We start from the raw sequence: 17,098 nt of genomic DNA on the forward strand, positions 1-17,098 counted from the left end.
TTACTACAGTGTTAGTATGGTGTTACTACAGTGTTAGTATGATGTTACTACATTGTTAGTATGGTGTTACTACATTGTTAGTATGGTGTTACTACAGTGTTAGTATGGTGTTACTACAGTGTTAGTATGGTGTTACTACAGTGTTAGTATGGTGTTACTACAGTGTTAGTATGGTGTTACTACATTGTTAGTATGGTGTTACTACATTGTTAGTATGGTGTTACTACATTGTTAGTATGGTGTTACTACAGTGTTAGTTTGATGTTAGTATGGTGTTACTACATTGTTAGTTTGATGTTAGTATGGCATTAGTATAGTGTTACTATGGTGTTTAAAAACAAATGAAAAGATCAATCACCTGTAAACTGGTAACATTAGCATCAACTAATTGTTGCACAAACTTCTTGCTGCTAATTTTAAGCAAATCTACAAGTTCTGCTGGAATACCATCCTAAACACATCAAATGATACACAATAAATTAATTAGTAAATGAACATTCACCTGTGTACACTGCACATCAAATCTAATGAGCAAATATAATGTAATAGCAATAAGGTTTCCATTCGAAGTAAATATTATAGGGATGCTCAGAAAAAAAGCTATGGTAATAGGGCAGGAGGGCAAGTTGGTAAATTGATTGTTCGTAACTTGATGAAATTGTAATATTGGAGAGCATATGTGGTTAAATAGGTTGAAACACTCTTGTCGTTTTCTAAATAGAATTGTGTTAGTGAACCAATTCTTATTTTGATATAAAACCAGAGATATGTAATACTGTATGTAAGCTGAAGGCTGAGCACGTACTCCAGACTGAAAAAAGATGGCAGCCGTAAATGTTTCAAAAACATTATTTAACATAACAAATAATAATCAAATATAATACATTCACATATTCTTGTCAAAGCACAGTGAAGATTTATAAATCGCAATGGAATGAATAAATTCTAGGTAATCTAGCATTTTTGTATTTGAGGATTATATAGAATGCGTTCACGGTTATACGCTTAACACGCTGCATTGTGTATTGTTCTCACGCAGATAGGCTCAACACAGGCATATAGCAGTGCGTACTGCGTAGGGCATATCTGATTGGTCGATTGAAAGCCGCTATTTTGTTGGTTCCCTCTCCATGGAGAATCACCTTTTGAACTGCGATAACTTTGTAGTTTGACATCTAGCCTTCGGCTATATAATATCATTGTATTAAACAAATATAAACTATTTGACTGTTGACCATTGTTTTTATTAATGACAGGCTAACCTTTAATTTGTTCCTATACACATGTTGTATTCTAAAGTTGATAATTAAATTGTCTGGTCCTTCCTCCTTGATCTCACAACAAGTTTTGAACAAATGAGCTAAGATAGTTTAGCAAAAGCAAAAGCTTTTCCAACTTAAATGGTGTATCCTCTTCTTACATAGGTGATAGAGCATTACCTATAGCTACAAACAGCCATTGATACATTTTCCTGTGGTATTTATTTTCAGTTATAAGATTATGAGAAATAAGTTTAAACGAAGCAGATGCACTATTCCATAATTGTAATGCTTTGAGAAACTATTTATGAACTTCTAACCCCCTTTTTTTGTGAATATACTGTAAAACTGGCTTTCAGTTTTAAGTATATTACCTTATTCTTTTCAATTAGACCATCCACTTGGTACGTAACTTTCTCTGCATAGTGATGCACAACAAAAGCTGGTGATGTCACTGATATGTGTGCACGAGATAAGCTTGCACTGCTGATGGTGTCATGAAGAAACTCACAAAATGAACTTGGATCTGAATGTCTGTTTAACTTGCATTGCTATAAACAAGATAAACTTGCAATTAGTTCATAGAAAGTAAATGACATAATAACATGATTGTGATCCTTAGATAGACAGTCTAAGCAACTTGTAGTTTGCAACTGGTTGTGGTGCTACTGTACTTTTGCACCTAACTCACTGGGCAAAAGGTCACTCACCATCACTGATGTGCAGTAGGTGAATATTTTTAAATTGGGGTTTAGCTTGAGGTGCAAAAGTACATCAGAACCAGGTTTTCTAGTGTAAACTAGGCTCAAAAGTCCATTGTTTATCTTCTTACAAACGACAGTTTATTTTTATTGAAAGACAAACTATGGTTTGTAAGACAAACTATGCCTGTATGGTAAAAACCACTGTTTCTCAAAATGTCAAATTCAAAATACAAAGGAGTTATTATTTTACGACGTACTGTACTACGATTGAGAAAGGCAAATTCTCAATACATCTTGTTTTACAGCAGTTTATCTTTCAATAAAAAGACAAACAACAGAATACAGGTCTTTTCCAACCATAATTGGTGAAAAACTATGACAAATTATTTTTTTGTATTTTGCTGTGGAATAGCAACACTTACTTGAGTCATAAGTGCAAATATACTGATGTTGCCTTCAATAACATCAAGACATGTTTTATTGTCAGTAAAGTCTTCAAATTTCCATGGAATTCCCTCAGATTGACAGTCATCCTAAAATAATATAAACATGGCTGTTTAATCAGCAGTATAATTATGTTTATAAAGGTTCATCATTATCACTGTTAGAGAAAAAAAGTGAATGATAAACTTTAATTATTATTGTTATCTTAATTATTTCATATTATATTATAATTATACTAGTATTTTGATATTTTTTTTACAAGATTCGTTTGATATAAACTAAAAGAAGTGCCATATTATTGTTCTTCAATTTTTTTTTAAATAATAGAACTGTTGTTATTATCACTCTAATAAAACACCGTAGCACCAACTGTATATTAGCATACTCTATATATAGAAAATAAGTTTGTTGGAATACCTGTTCTGCTTTGAGGAAGTTGTGCACAAAATGTTGCTGAAGCTTCTCATTTGCATAATTTATGCATTATTGCTCCAAACTGTTAAATGAAAAACTTTCAAATCCGTAGACATCCAGTACACCAATGTAAGACTGCCAACTTCTGGCCATGGTACAGCCATTGATGAATCCAACGAGCCAATCAAAAACTCTGAAACGTTAAACCATAATTTAGTCACAGTCTTCAAAGCTAGTTTTTTTTTGGTAAAACCAAAGTGGGGTTGAAAAAGTTTGCATGTAAACATTTTCTCCTGTTACATACTAACTACATGACAAAGAAAGAAATTAGACAGAAAGAAGTCAGGCCATGACAGAAAAAGAGATTAGGCAAGAAAAAAAAATTAATTAAATTGACTAAATATTAGAGTTTGCATGTAATGTATGTTTATTTTATTTTTGCGAATGTTTAAAGGTGTATGTAGGATTTGTTGTGGGCAATCCACCTCAGTGCAGCCCAGCATGCATATGGGGAAGCAAAGAAAAGTTATTGGATTTGTACAACATCTTCTGTGGGTTTGTTTTGAATGTATAACAGGTCAGTAAAAAGGCAAATACTGCACAACAAGAATCATTTTCAAAAGAGTAAATAGGTTTCTTTCACTACAAACAAATATAGCTTTAATGTTTGTAAACTACATGGCATAGAGTAACTTTGCAAGACAATCTCTCCTTTTATGACATTCATCTTTTAAGCAAGGTTTCATAAAGACACTCTTTCTACGCTTGTGAGATGCAGTGATTTGTCGGAATGCAAGACATCTAGTTAAGGCATCAACATCAAGACCAAGTAACTGTGCAGCAGCATTAACAGATGTGTCAACTCCTGATGAAGCAACATCAATAGTACAACAATATGATATATTGAATAATTAGTAAATTAGAAAATCTCTCTTAGGCTGAAATATTTTATCAACATTTTTTGAAGATGGAGAAGAATATTAATAAGATTATTTAAGATTTTAAAATGATATAATTATTAACAATATTTTTAAGATATTTTGTGACCAACCTACCATAACATTAAGGTATTCCTTATGTCCGTTTTTAGTTATTTCTCATATATTATATTATGGTAGAAATAAAAACAAATTAAAAAATACTAAAAAGATATATATACTGTTGATAGAATATTTTGAATCATAAGTAAATGCCAATTTATTATAAACATAATCTATTAAAACTTAAAGGTTGCAACTACTTTAAGCTAAACTATAAATACTGTATGCAATCTTAAAGGTCGCAACTACTTTAAGCTAAACTATAAATACTGTATGCAAACTTAAAGATCGCAACTACTTTAAGCTAAACTATAAATACTGTATGCAATCTTAAAGGTTGCAACTACTTTAAGCTAAACTATAAATACTGTATGCAATCTTAAAGGTCGCAACTACTTTAAGCTAAACTATAAATACTGTATGCAATCTTAAAGGTCGCAACTACTTTAAGCTAAACTATAAATACTGTATGCAATCTTAAAGGTCGCAACTACTTTAAGCTAAACTATAAATACTGTATGCAATCTTAAAGGTCGCAACTACTTTAAGCTCAACTATAAATACTGTATGCAAACTTAAAGATCGCAACTACTTTAAGCTAAACTATAAATACTGTATGCAATCTTAAAGATCGCAACTACTTTAAGCTAAACTATAAATACTGTATGCAATCTTAAAGGTTGCAACTACTTTAAGCTAAACTATAAATACTGTATGCAATCGTTTTATTGGTATAATACAGAAAATAATTAAACAGCATAACCTTTATATCATTTACCTTGTTTTTCAGAATCAATTTCACATGGTCCAGTGACATCATCACTAATAAACTCTATATTTCCAAGATGAAGTATACCACTTAGAACCTACAAATAAACACATTTTCAAATTCAATTCAATAATTCAAAAAATAGAATTATAACATTACTATTAGATTTATGTATAAAAAACATCAAAGTCTATTATCACTTATTTATATACTACCATTTGGTTTTCATTACCATAAATTTGTAAAAGTTGTTTTGAATCAATATACTATCATAATTGTAAAAACTAGGTAAAAGTTCACTGATGTTTACTGTCCACATGTGCTGGATTAGTTCAACCAAGGCATCTAAACACATTGCTTTGGTTCAGTTAGTTCACTGATGTTTAGTGTCCACATGTGCTGGATTAGTTCAACCAAGGCATCTAAACACATTGCTTTGGTTCAGTTAGTTCACTGATGTTTACTGTCCACATGTGCTGAATTAGTTCAACCAAGGCATCTAAACACATTGCTTTGGTTCAGTTAGTTCACTGATGTTTACTGTCCACATGTGCTGGATTAGTTCAACCAAGGCATCTAAACACATTGCTTTGGTTCAGTTAGTTCACTGATGTTTACTGTCCACATGTGCTGGATTAGTTCAACCAAGGCATCTAAACACATTGCTTTGGTTCAGTTAGTTCACTGATGTTTACTGTCCACATGTGCTGGATTAGTTCAATCTAGGCATCTAAACACATTGCTTTGGTTCAGTTAGTTCACTGATGTTTACTGTCCAAATGTGCTGGATTAGTTCAACCAAGGCATCTAAACACATTGTTTTGGTTCAGTTACTAATAATATCACCACTAAGTTTAACCATGTTTTACCAGTGAATTCACTCTTCCCTGGTAAAACAATGTTTGTTAAGTAACCAGTTCTAATTAAGTAAAAGTTTCTTACTTTAAATAATTCTTGTTTCTGTGACCGGCTAAGTCCAACATTAGACATTGCTTACTAACTAATTAAGTAAAAGTTTCTTTAAATAATTCTTGTTGCTGCGACCGGCTAAGTCCAACATTAGACATTGCTTACTAACTAATTAAGTAAAAGTTTCTTACTTTAAATAATTCTTGTTGCTTTGACTTGCTAAGTCCAACATTACGCATTGCTTATTAACTAATTAAGTAAAAGTTTCTTACTTTAAATAATTCTTGTTGCTGTGACCTGCTAAGTCCAACATTACACATTGCTTGCTTTGTAACTACAAAATCTTGTTTATCCTTTTGATTACATGCATCTTCTGAACGGTTTAGTTTTACATAGTTTAAGTTGTCTGAACTCAATACATTTGGTAGTAACCAGTTCCTCATTTCCCTTTCATTTCCGCCAAACAGCATCTATGATAATTTGAAAGAAGAAATGTTAATGATAATTATTATTAAAAAAACTAATAATGAGAATATAAACTAATAATATATTTCATGCTTAGATAAAATTAGTAGAGTGAGTGCTTTCTTGCCCTATATTACAAAATATTACAAAGTGACAATTTTGTTTCAAGATGTTTAATATCAGTACCAGAAAGATCCTTTTCACATCTGCCTACATTGATCTCCAGACTTATTACATGTTTTCATATTTACTCACGAACCTTGTGAAATCACGGGAGAAGTATTGTCATTGTACAGTTGGGGGTGCTATCATTAGCGCAACCTCAAGTTTGTGAAAAAAAACCGTCACGTTCCGATACTTTCAAACAGGTGTGCGGTCAGTTAAATACCAGGACAAAGCACAAATGCGCAGAACAAACAAAAAAACAAGCCCATGTGAATATCAGTAGAATTTTAACAACCTGATTACAACCAAAGGGTATAATTCCTGACATATGTTTGCTATTAGCCTACTCACTTTAGAAACATGGCAACAGAAATATATTGCAGGGTTTTCTCTAACCTGCAGAAAATATGCAAATGTATCACAGTTTCCAGCAGTTAAGTTAAACAGTTGGTTATCCGGTTTAAAGGTACACAAAAATGAAACATAACTAATACTAACTTGGTAAAAGATGTGAAAATTCCTGGCACCATCACATTGATAAACAACTCTAGTTTTCTCAAGAAGATATGTCTGAATAGAAGCACCAACAACATGATTTCCACTGAAAAAAAAATTGTAAAGTTAAAATAAGAATTGCTCTTGTGTGTAATTTCATTCTTGCCTGCTATGACACACAAAATGGCATATGTAGAAACTCAAAATGCATGGCCTGTATACAGTATGTTGGTTGAACATTGATAAATAAAAATAATGTATGAAACTTACCGACTGAATTGTAGCTGAATGTACTTTCCAAAGCGGCTACTATTGTGATTCCTGGTTGTGCTAGCATTGCCTAAGAAAATGAAATAATAGTTGTCTAACAGAGATGGAGTTGTAGGGTACTGGGTGGCAAAAGATTAATATTACTGTATATATATATATACTGGTGCAGGCCATCAAATATTGCCATCAATTGCAATTAATTCTACTAGTCTTAATGATACCAAATCTGCCAAAAATTTAATTTGAGCATAAAATCTCACCAAATTCATATTTAGAACATACTGTAAGTTGGCCACTGCTGATCAACAGTTTTAGCCTATATAATAGGAGTTTAAAGGATTTTGGCACCATGACTGAAGGTTAAAGATATGCTAGAATTACAAAATGTAAAATCAGTACACAAACTGCTTTAAATTATCATTTTAAATTTCATTTTACATAAAGCGTTAATCAATTTTAGGTTAGGTGTAGCTTTATTTATTTATTTTTAAATCAGTATGATACTTATTGACTTTTATATTTCAGTTTTCTCAGGGAAGAGTTAAATTACAATTTAATTTAACTCTTCCCTGGTTTTCTTGTAATTTTAATGGTACACTATCATTATGCTCATTTTTATTTGGTTCTCATCTCTTTATCGACTGTTCTTATTCTATTTTTTTTCTTTATCTGTTGATGATAATGATGATGAATATAGAAAATTTGATATATTGATATGATTTGAAAATGCTGATTTTGTATATTTAACAAAAATAAAGGTCCAACTTCTAGCGACCTTTCTTAGGACCATAACAGTACATAGATGTTTTTACATTTGAGAATGACATGTGTATCTTACTGTACTTTATTAAAAGATAAACGTAATAATTACCAAATGCTTCAAGAATAGGATTTGAGTCTAATATTCTACGTTCAATGCAATCTGCTGGTGATGGTGTAAAACCACTAAGAACAAAAAAGACAACAAGTTATAACAAATAAGTAACAAAACAGAGACAAATCTATAATTATGATGAAATAAAAACTGTAATTTTACATACATGAGAGTGTTTAATGATATTAAATTAAATGTGTTTAATTTTCATACCCAGGGTTACATACTGCCACCGTTGTCAGATATTTTAGTAAACATCTTGCATTCCATGTCTGTAATAAAACAGTAATAAATAACAGATAACAAAAAATATTGACTAAACTGCCTTTGTGAAAATGGGTTGCCAACATTCCCTCTTTGCACGTCTGGCAAGCATTTAGTGACATTCAATAAATGCTGATTTTGTAACAGTGTCCTTTGAAACAGTAAAAACAAATTATAGCACTCTCTATTACTTGTCCATGCTTTTAGCCTCTCTATTTTTATTCAATTTTGGGCCTCACTAATATTTCAAAATAAAGAAGTGGTTTTGTAAAAAATTGACTGTGATTACATTGGTGAAAAGAAACGTAATTAACTGAAATTGTTGAATTACCTTTCCAGAACCACTTTCCCCGCTGACAATTATTGACTGATTAATCTTGTCTAGTCTTCTAGTAAGATTACACAATGCTATTTCTGCAACTCTAAATACATGTGGTGGGTTTGCCTGATAAAATATATAATATAAAATAAAGATATATATAATATAAAATAAAGATGTATATTCCCCAAAAAACATGAAAATGAGGATTAATAAAATCAAGCCATTTTGCTGTTTTAATAAAGTTATTAATTTTAAAGAAATAAAAAACACACAAATATAGTGGTTTACTTTAAAAAAAAGACAAAATGAATGGTTAAATTTAACTAAAAGCCCATTTTCTGACAGAAAATGTGACTGTTAAAAAATTACAGTTTTTCAGGTAAATAATGTTTTTTTTTTCCAATTTTTGGTCAAAAAGTGAATAACTACAGTATTATGTGACATAAAATGGCATATTCAGCAAAACAATTATCTTTTCAGGGAAGCTCAGCATACATCTCTAAGTTCTCACTTCTAAGTGCAACTGAGGACATATTAATATTTTTGCCCAATATTGAAGATAAAGTGAAGTCAAGATTTTAATAGTGATGTCACCAACATATAAATTTTCCTAAAAATCAATAGTATACTAGCGAATCATTGTTTACCTTTTGATCACTATGGTAACGATGAATCATATGAACATCAAAATGTCCAGTTTCTTTGAAAGGATTTAAAGTAACAAGGGTGTTGCCAGTCTGAGTGTGGTATCTACCAGCTAAGTAGCGCTCACGTAAACAGTTCAGCACTATCAACAGAAAAACTTAGGTTAAGTAACAAGTGTGTTGCCAGTTTGAGTGTGGTATCTACCAGCTAAGTACCGCTCATGTAAACAGTTCAGCACTATGAACAGAAAACATTAGAAGTAACAAGTGTGTTGCCAGTCTGAGTGTGGTATCTACCAGCTAAGTACCGCTCATGTAAACAGTTCAGCACTATGAACAGACAACATTTTGTTAAGTAACAAGTGTGTTGCCAGTCTGAGTGTGGTATCTACCAGCTAAGTACCGCTCACATAAACAGTTCAGCACTATGAACAGAAAACATTAGAAGTAACAAGTGTGTTGCCAGTCTAAGTGTGGTATCTACCAGCTAAGTACTGCTCAAGTGTGTTGCCAATATTTTGTCAAATTTTCTTCAAATTATTCGCTGTTCTACTCTAAAAATGTATTACTGAACTATCAATTTTATTTTAAAGTGAGTATTTAATTTGGAAAAATTTGAAGGAAAATGTTGGATTCATCCAAATTGTGGTCTTTGATCTCTAATTAGTTAGAGGGAGGCAGCAGCTAATGGTAAAAATAGGTGATCATCTGGCTTTAAATTAGATTGAGCTTTTAATTAAAGGGATCTTTAATAGGAGGAAGACCTGTATAGTACTAACAACCATTGAAACATGTGTCTACTATTAATTCACTTACCAGCAGGTTCTGAGAGAGGATTAAGCAAAACAAGATCATCTGTATTGATCCAATCTGTTTGAGTACACAGCACTGGATAGCCAGCATGACCACGTATCACAACCTCCTAGACAATGAAGTTACAAGCAATATTTAAAATACATTATATAGAATACTTAGTAGCAAGGTTGGGTTGTTGACATAGATGGTATGCTGCCCTCCCCTCCTTACCTCACAATTATATTTTGTGTCTATAATCTTGCCATCACTAAAACATGAATTAACACACGCTGGAACCCAAACCTCTTACCTGGCCATTAGATTTAGTGACTATAATCTTGCCATCACTAAAACATGAATCAACACACACTGGAACCCAAACCTCTTACCTGGCCATTATATTTAGTGACTATAAACTTGCCATCACTAAAACATGAATTAACACACGCTGGAACCCAAACCTCTTACCTGGCCATTAGATTTAGTGACTATAATCTTGCCATCACTAAAACATGAATCAACACACACTGGAACCCAAACCTCTTACCTGGCCATTAGATTTAGTGACTGTAATCTTGCCATCAGTAAAACATGAATTGACACATGCTCGAAAACCCAAACCTCTTTTTCATCATGTATCCACACCATTAACCCCTGAAAGTACAGTAAACAGTTCATTATTCAATTCAATCAACTTTTATTATCCACAATCTGATTCTTTTGGTTGTGGCAGACTCACAAATGTAAACAAACATTTAAAACAAACATTTAAAATACACATGTATACAAATTATTGCTAAAGAGTAATTTTTGTAAAGTCTAACAGCTTTCAGAATAAATTATTTTCTGTAGCGCTCAGTACATGTCTTTCTGAAGAATTCATTTGGAGATTTGAGGACTAATTAATATGTATTGAAAAGAGGATGTGTTTCATTTTGAAGGATCTAATAGTAATTATTCTGTATATAATTCTTTATGTTAAAACCATTCATGAATACGTACATGTGCGACGTTTCAACTTGTTTTTAACAAGTCAGGCAATGACTATTTGTAACCTTAGTCTGTGATTTTCCGAATTTCTTTGCCTTTTTAGGGGGCACTAATCTACAACTAGCAAAGCTACAGTACTCCTAGCAACTACTAACATCTAGTCAGTTGCCAGATGAAGACTTATTAAAAACAAGTTGAAACGTTGCACATGTACGTATTATTTTTAAACAATCTACTGACTTAAAGAAGGGCTAGACAGATGGAATTAGTAAATTAACCAGCCAATGTGTGGGCAACCATTTCATTCCATGTTTTAATACCCTAATGAATAACTGTGACAAGTGTCAGAATGTTCACTTCAGGTCTACTAAAAGTAGGCCTACTATGCATGACAGAGCAACAGCATTTTCCTTTACCTTTTTAAAACGACATGCTGGTTTCTTTTTAACTTGGGGTGGAAAGCATCTAGGCCTAGATTTAGTAATAATCTGAAAAAAATAGCGAAATGCAAAATTTTTACAAACAAATTTTTATGAACATAACCACTTGTGACCTAGCCTAGCTAGGAATTTAAATGGTTAGCAGAAAAGTGTAGTCGGTCTGATTTGATTTGAATTGATTAGAAAATCATCATAAAAAATACATACAAAAGAAAAGTGATAACATAAATTACTGACATTACAAATAATACAATTATAAAAGATTTTGCAGGATAGCCCAAAAAGCTTAGGCCTAAATAAACATTCATCCCTTATAGTACCAAACAAATATTGACCAGAACCAGCAATCAGCAACGCTCCTTACCGAACACCCGATTTTATCGGAACCAAAATAAAACGTCGATTTTACCATTATATCAAACATAAAACTACCGCATTGGGCCCTGCGCTAATACGATCGGGCCCAGCAAATGAGACGATAGAGACCAAACTGGTTCCTAACACATGAGACGATCGGGCCAACGCATGAGACGATCGGGACCACGTTTTCTGGGCCCAAGATGATCGGGCAGCAAATAAAAACAATTTACTGTGATAACCGGCCTAGACTTAGGTTAGGCCTAATATAGTAATAATACGATTTTGATCCAAGTTGGCCCTAAACCGTCTCGGCCAAAGTCAAGTCGGTCCCAAGTCAAGTCGGTCCCAAGTCAAGTCGGCCCCAAGTCAAGTCGGCCCCAAGTCAAGTCGGCCCCAAGTCAAGTCGGCCCCAAGTCAACTCGGCCTCAAGTCAACTCGGCCTCACGTCAACTCGGCCAAAAAATAATCGGTCAACTCGGCCTCATTAAAGTATGGAACGCAAAAAGTGCAAATGAAGGGGATTGATAAAATAATATTTCTTCAAAATTTTTTAACTATGAATAATTCTGACTTTTAATTAATATTAATATTTAGACAATAATATATTTAGGAAAAAAAATAGGAATGATTTCACCAACTTTCCTTTATTTACGTTTAATAAAATTTCAAATTGCACAATTGAAAACAATTCGTAGCTGCGCCTCCCTGCGCGTTTGGCAGCTTTTTCGATATCTACAACTGCTATGTGTTTTCGCTGACCGGGGGATTCCCCTTTTTTAAAAACGCAAAGCATGGACAAAAACGATGTACGATCATTTTTTCTATGGCCAAATGTGATGAAACGTAGGCCTCCGTCTTCGATTTACTAAATGCAATAGGCCTACCTGCACATGTTTTTGTAACACGCGGGTACTTCTATTCATATCGGCAATGAGTTCATTTTTTTATATGATATTATTTAATTATATTATATTTTTTATTTCTTCATTTTTTAGAGTGGATAGGCCTAACTAAGCCTAGTAATATAAATCATAATAACATTAAGTACTTTTTGCGTTCCATATTTTATTGTGGCCGAGTTGACCGATTAGTTGTTGGCCGAGTTGACGTGAGGCCGAGTTGACTTGAGGCCGAGTTGACTTGATTGAGGCCGAGTTGACTTGAGGCCGAGTTGACTTGGGGCCGACTTGACTTGGGGCCGACTTGACTTGACGTGGGGCCAACTTGACTTTGGCCGAGACGGTTGGGGCCGACTTGACCTGCACCCAATAATACCCTACCCAGGCCTACCTACCTAGCCTAGCTAGGCCTAGAGGCTACTCTAGGGCCAGGCTATAGTAGTATATAGGCCTAGCTAGGCCTAGGCCTAGCCTAACTAGGCCTAGATTTATTGCACCTGACCTGCATTATCCTACATAATTGCCTGTACCTAGCCTAGCTAGGCGCCGCCTAGTAATTGCATTAATTTAGTAACTTACTTTTTTGCCTACTGGAATGTAATTATTGCTTTTTTCCATCAAAATAGTTGTCATTTTGATAGGCGCGCCTCCTCTCACTTCCCCAAAACCAACAGTTCCTTTTTTTTTTCAAAAACACCGGCCGCCGCGCGCCACCTATAATAAAGTATCTAATAAACAAGAAATATTTCTTACAAAAAACGCCGCGTAACTTTTTGACTGGACAGTTGTAAAGGGTCTTTCACACCTGTTCCGGCACGGTTCCGGTCCGGCTTCGGAAAATCCAATCGAACGTCAATGTTTCGTTTTCACGCGGCTACGCACATATTGATTGGCGCATAGCCGCGTGAAAACGAAACATTGATGTTCGATTCGCCGGACCGGAACCGTGCCGGAACAGGTGTGAACGACCCTTTAGAACAGTCTTCATTAATCTAGTATAATAGGTCGGCCAATCAAAACGCAAGTGAACAATTGGGACTTTACTTGTGATTTATGTCATTGGCCTGTCAGCACAGTCGTTTCTTTCTAGAATTAAACGCACAAATTTGTATTGGGAATAATGTATATGGTTATTACTATCGCATTTAGGTATTGATAATAGGCCTAATAATAATATGGCTTTTGAATATATAATTACTGTCTGTAGAATAACATTTATACATTTTCGGTTCGCGATGAAAAGTTATATGAATGGATTTGTAATAGGTATTTATAATAATAGTATATGGGTTGTATTATTGCTAAGCTATCACCAAATCGCGTTATAACATTATTTCTCAGGGTTTTTTGCACCATTGATCAATACCAAACGCGTATCGGTATTATAGTTTTTAATGAATCATTACATTAATAAAAATACCCAATTAAATCAATCGCGTCAGTCCAATTCCGACTTATGTTTCGATCACATAGTTCTGTGTCTACACTGTCCCAACTAGTTTAACAAAAAAAATGTGATGTGCCCAAATATGGTAGTGATATGCCCGATTATCGTAGTGATATGACATCGTCATGTCTATATAATATGGGCACATCATATTTTATTTAGTTTGATAGTATAGACAGAGCTTAAGGATTATATTTAAAAAATGTTTTCTTACATTTTGAACGGAAGTATTTATTTGTTTATAAGCCCAATTTTCCAGTCTTAATTTTACATTTTGAAAAAAGGTATTTATTTGTTTATAAGCCCAATTTTCTAGTCTTAATTTTACATTTTGAAAAAAAGTATTTTATTTGTTGATAAGCCCAACTGTGCAGTCTTATTTTACATTTTGAACGAAAGTATTTATTTGTTGATAAGCCCAATTTTGCAGTCTTATTTTACATTTTAAACGAAAGTATTTATTTGTTGATAAGCCGAATTTTCCAGTTTAATAATAATGACCCCTTCCACAGTGCTTATACCATATACATTTTACATGATATTGACCGTGGGTTCTTTACGCCTCTGATGCATTTGTTTTTATTGTACCTTTTTAATAAATTATTATATGTTTAGGCCTAATCACACCCAATTTAATGAAACGGTCAGATTCCGATTTCAATTGAACGAAAGTAGTACTGTATTTATTATTCATTGATAAGCCAAGGGTCCCATGGCGTTAGCCGATATCTTGAGCATTTGACTCTTGTAACACAAATCATTCTTCAAAATCTAAAGAAAGAACCTCACACGTCTTTTTTGTGAGTGATACACTATGGATATGCCCACGGAAATAATATGTGGACATTGCAAACAATCATAGGCCTACAGTAACAAACATAACATGGCTAATAAGCATAACATTCAGACTTGCTTGTTTTCTAGTGGATTTTTATTTACTTTAGCATGTAGAATAAAACTAGTAACAGTGGCTATATTAATAATTATACTGATTATCCTTGATGTTATCGCGTCTAATAATAAAATATTTTGTTGTTGATAAGCCCAATTTTTCAGCCTTGATTTTACATTTTGAACGAAAGTATTTATTTGTTGATAAGCCCAATTTTGCAGTCTTAATAATGACCCTTCCACAGTGCATTTTACATGATATTGACCGAGGGTTTTTACGCCTCTATAGGCACTGATCAATACCATAATTAATGTACTTTTTTAAATGAATATTGAAATGTTTCAACACTCCCAGATTTCCTCATCTTTATCGTTTCAAAAATTAATTAAATAATTTTCAGTGTATCACCGGGCGGTTTGGAATTTATTTCTATGCCCGTTGTGTTTATATATATAATATTAAGTATCTATATATAAATTATGGTTAATTCTGACATAGGCGAGCACAATGCAAAAACTTCTCTACAAATCTCCGCCTTGGATACCTACCTTATCTATCCGAGATGTACCGCGAAACGTAGATTTGATAACATTAGTGTGCACGCCGACGCTATTATTCCATATTTATATCTTAGGAAGAATATTATAAAGAGTTTTTTAACAACATTTATGATTTCAACATTGGATTTTCCTCTCAATTTCAATTCTTCCCGGTCAAAGTAATTTCCGGGTTTAAGATAAGTTCACCTTAGTTTCAAATATTTTCTCTCTTTTAATAATAATAATAATAATAATAATAAATGAAAACTTATATAGCGCCGGTATCCTCCACCCATGTGGCGCTCATGGCGCTTTGTGCATTAACAACGTGCGAGAACATCAGCGAATAGCGACGTCTTTAGGTTGGTCTTGAAACTGTTTAGACTAGTTGAGCATTTAACTGTTGCTGGTAAGCTGTTCCATACACTTGCGGCCGCAACGTAAAAAGATCTCTGACCCCACTGATTTTTCGCTCTACGCTCTTGAAGAAGGTTTTGTGACAATGATCGTAGGCCTCTGCGGGATGATTCGTAACGATCCACAAGGTCAGATAAATAAGCAGGAGCACTGTCATACACAAGGGAGCAGTTAAAATAATAGATTTGACTCTAAAGGTGACTGGAAACAGGCACTTTCCATCAATCAATACAGTGTCCCTTTGGAAGACGAAAAAAAAATTGGCCATTAATCATAGCCATTTCAGTTTTTTGTTTATTTTAAAACATACCACACGTGTGTGAAGGTACAGTAGTTAAATAATAGGAATTATACTGCAAATTAATAAAGATCAAATTAAATATACGCCATAAAGAATCAGAATATATTGTAGTATAGTATTATAAAATTACATAGGGAGATTTGATAAGACATTTTTCGAGTGAAATCCCGATAGCTGAGTTTTATTGAGTAAGCTTGCAGGAATAACTGTAGGCTATCTTCCTGTGTCCCGTTAGGACCGAGATGTCTGCCCATGTTGCAAGCCGTAATGTCTTCTTTCTTGGGCCCACTCTGTCACGGCAGTTAGTTTCAAAAGATGATTAAATTAAATAATGTATTAATAATTATTAGGATGGTATTCATTTGAATAAACGCCTCTCCAATAAAACATCACTTTGAATAATAACCACCCCACAACCCAACTATCTAATAAACGTCCATCCACATATTTATAATAACACAATTATACTATTTGTAGTAGAATTCACCGCACTGTTATCTGCAATTTACCAAGCATTTGTTATTCTTTTTTACCACTTTTCATATCTATGAGAGGATTTCATTTGATTATAAATGTTACCATATTATTAAAACTAAAAAATTTAACATATTATATCCCTCGAATAAGCACCTCCCTCAAATGACCTCCGCCTCCCCAAAGGGCCCTACCAAACAATAAAAACTATACTTTAAAATGTTATTAATCATCTAAAACACTGTGAAACAAAATAGTTTAGTTTTACGAATGTCCAGCATTTTCAATAATGGTAACCGACAGAAAATGTATAAGGAGAACATTATCATTCCGAGAACCATCGTCTACACTTCCTAGAGGGGGAGCGAGCGAAGCGAGCTCACCCTCTAGTAATTATGAATTCACCAACACTTTCAGGCCCGGGGCCGAGTTGTAGACCAGACTTCCATGCACAGCCACATGTTAAGGAATATGAATCTCTTTATGATTTTAATATGGTTCGAAAT

The 17,098-nt window shown here is 33.5% G+C and overlaps 1 pseudogene; it reads right to left on the reverse strand.

Moving 5' to 3' along the window:
* Positions 1-284: 284 nt before the first annotated feature.
* On the reverse strand, positions 285-13,155 carry LOC140043280 (unconventional myosin-XIX-like; annotated as a pseudogene).
* Positions 13,156-17,098: the final 3,943 nt, after the last annotated feature.

The sequence above is a fragment of the Antedon mediterranea genome, chromosome 3 (genome assembly GCF_964355755.1).
Source record: "Antedon mediterranea chromosome 3, ecAntMedi1.1, whole genome shotgun sequence".
NCBI lineage: Eukaryota > Metazoa > Echinodermata > Crinoidea > Comatulida > Antedonidae > Antedon > Antedon mediterranea.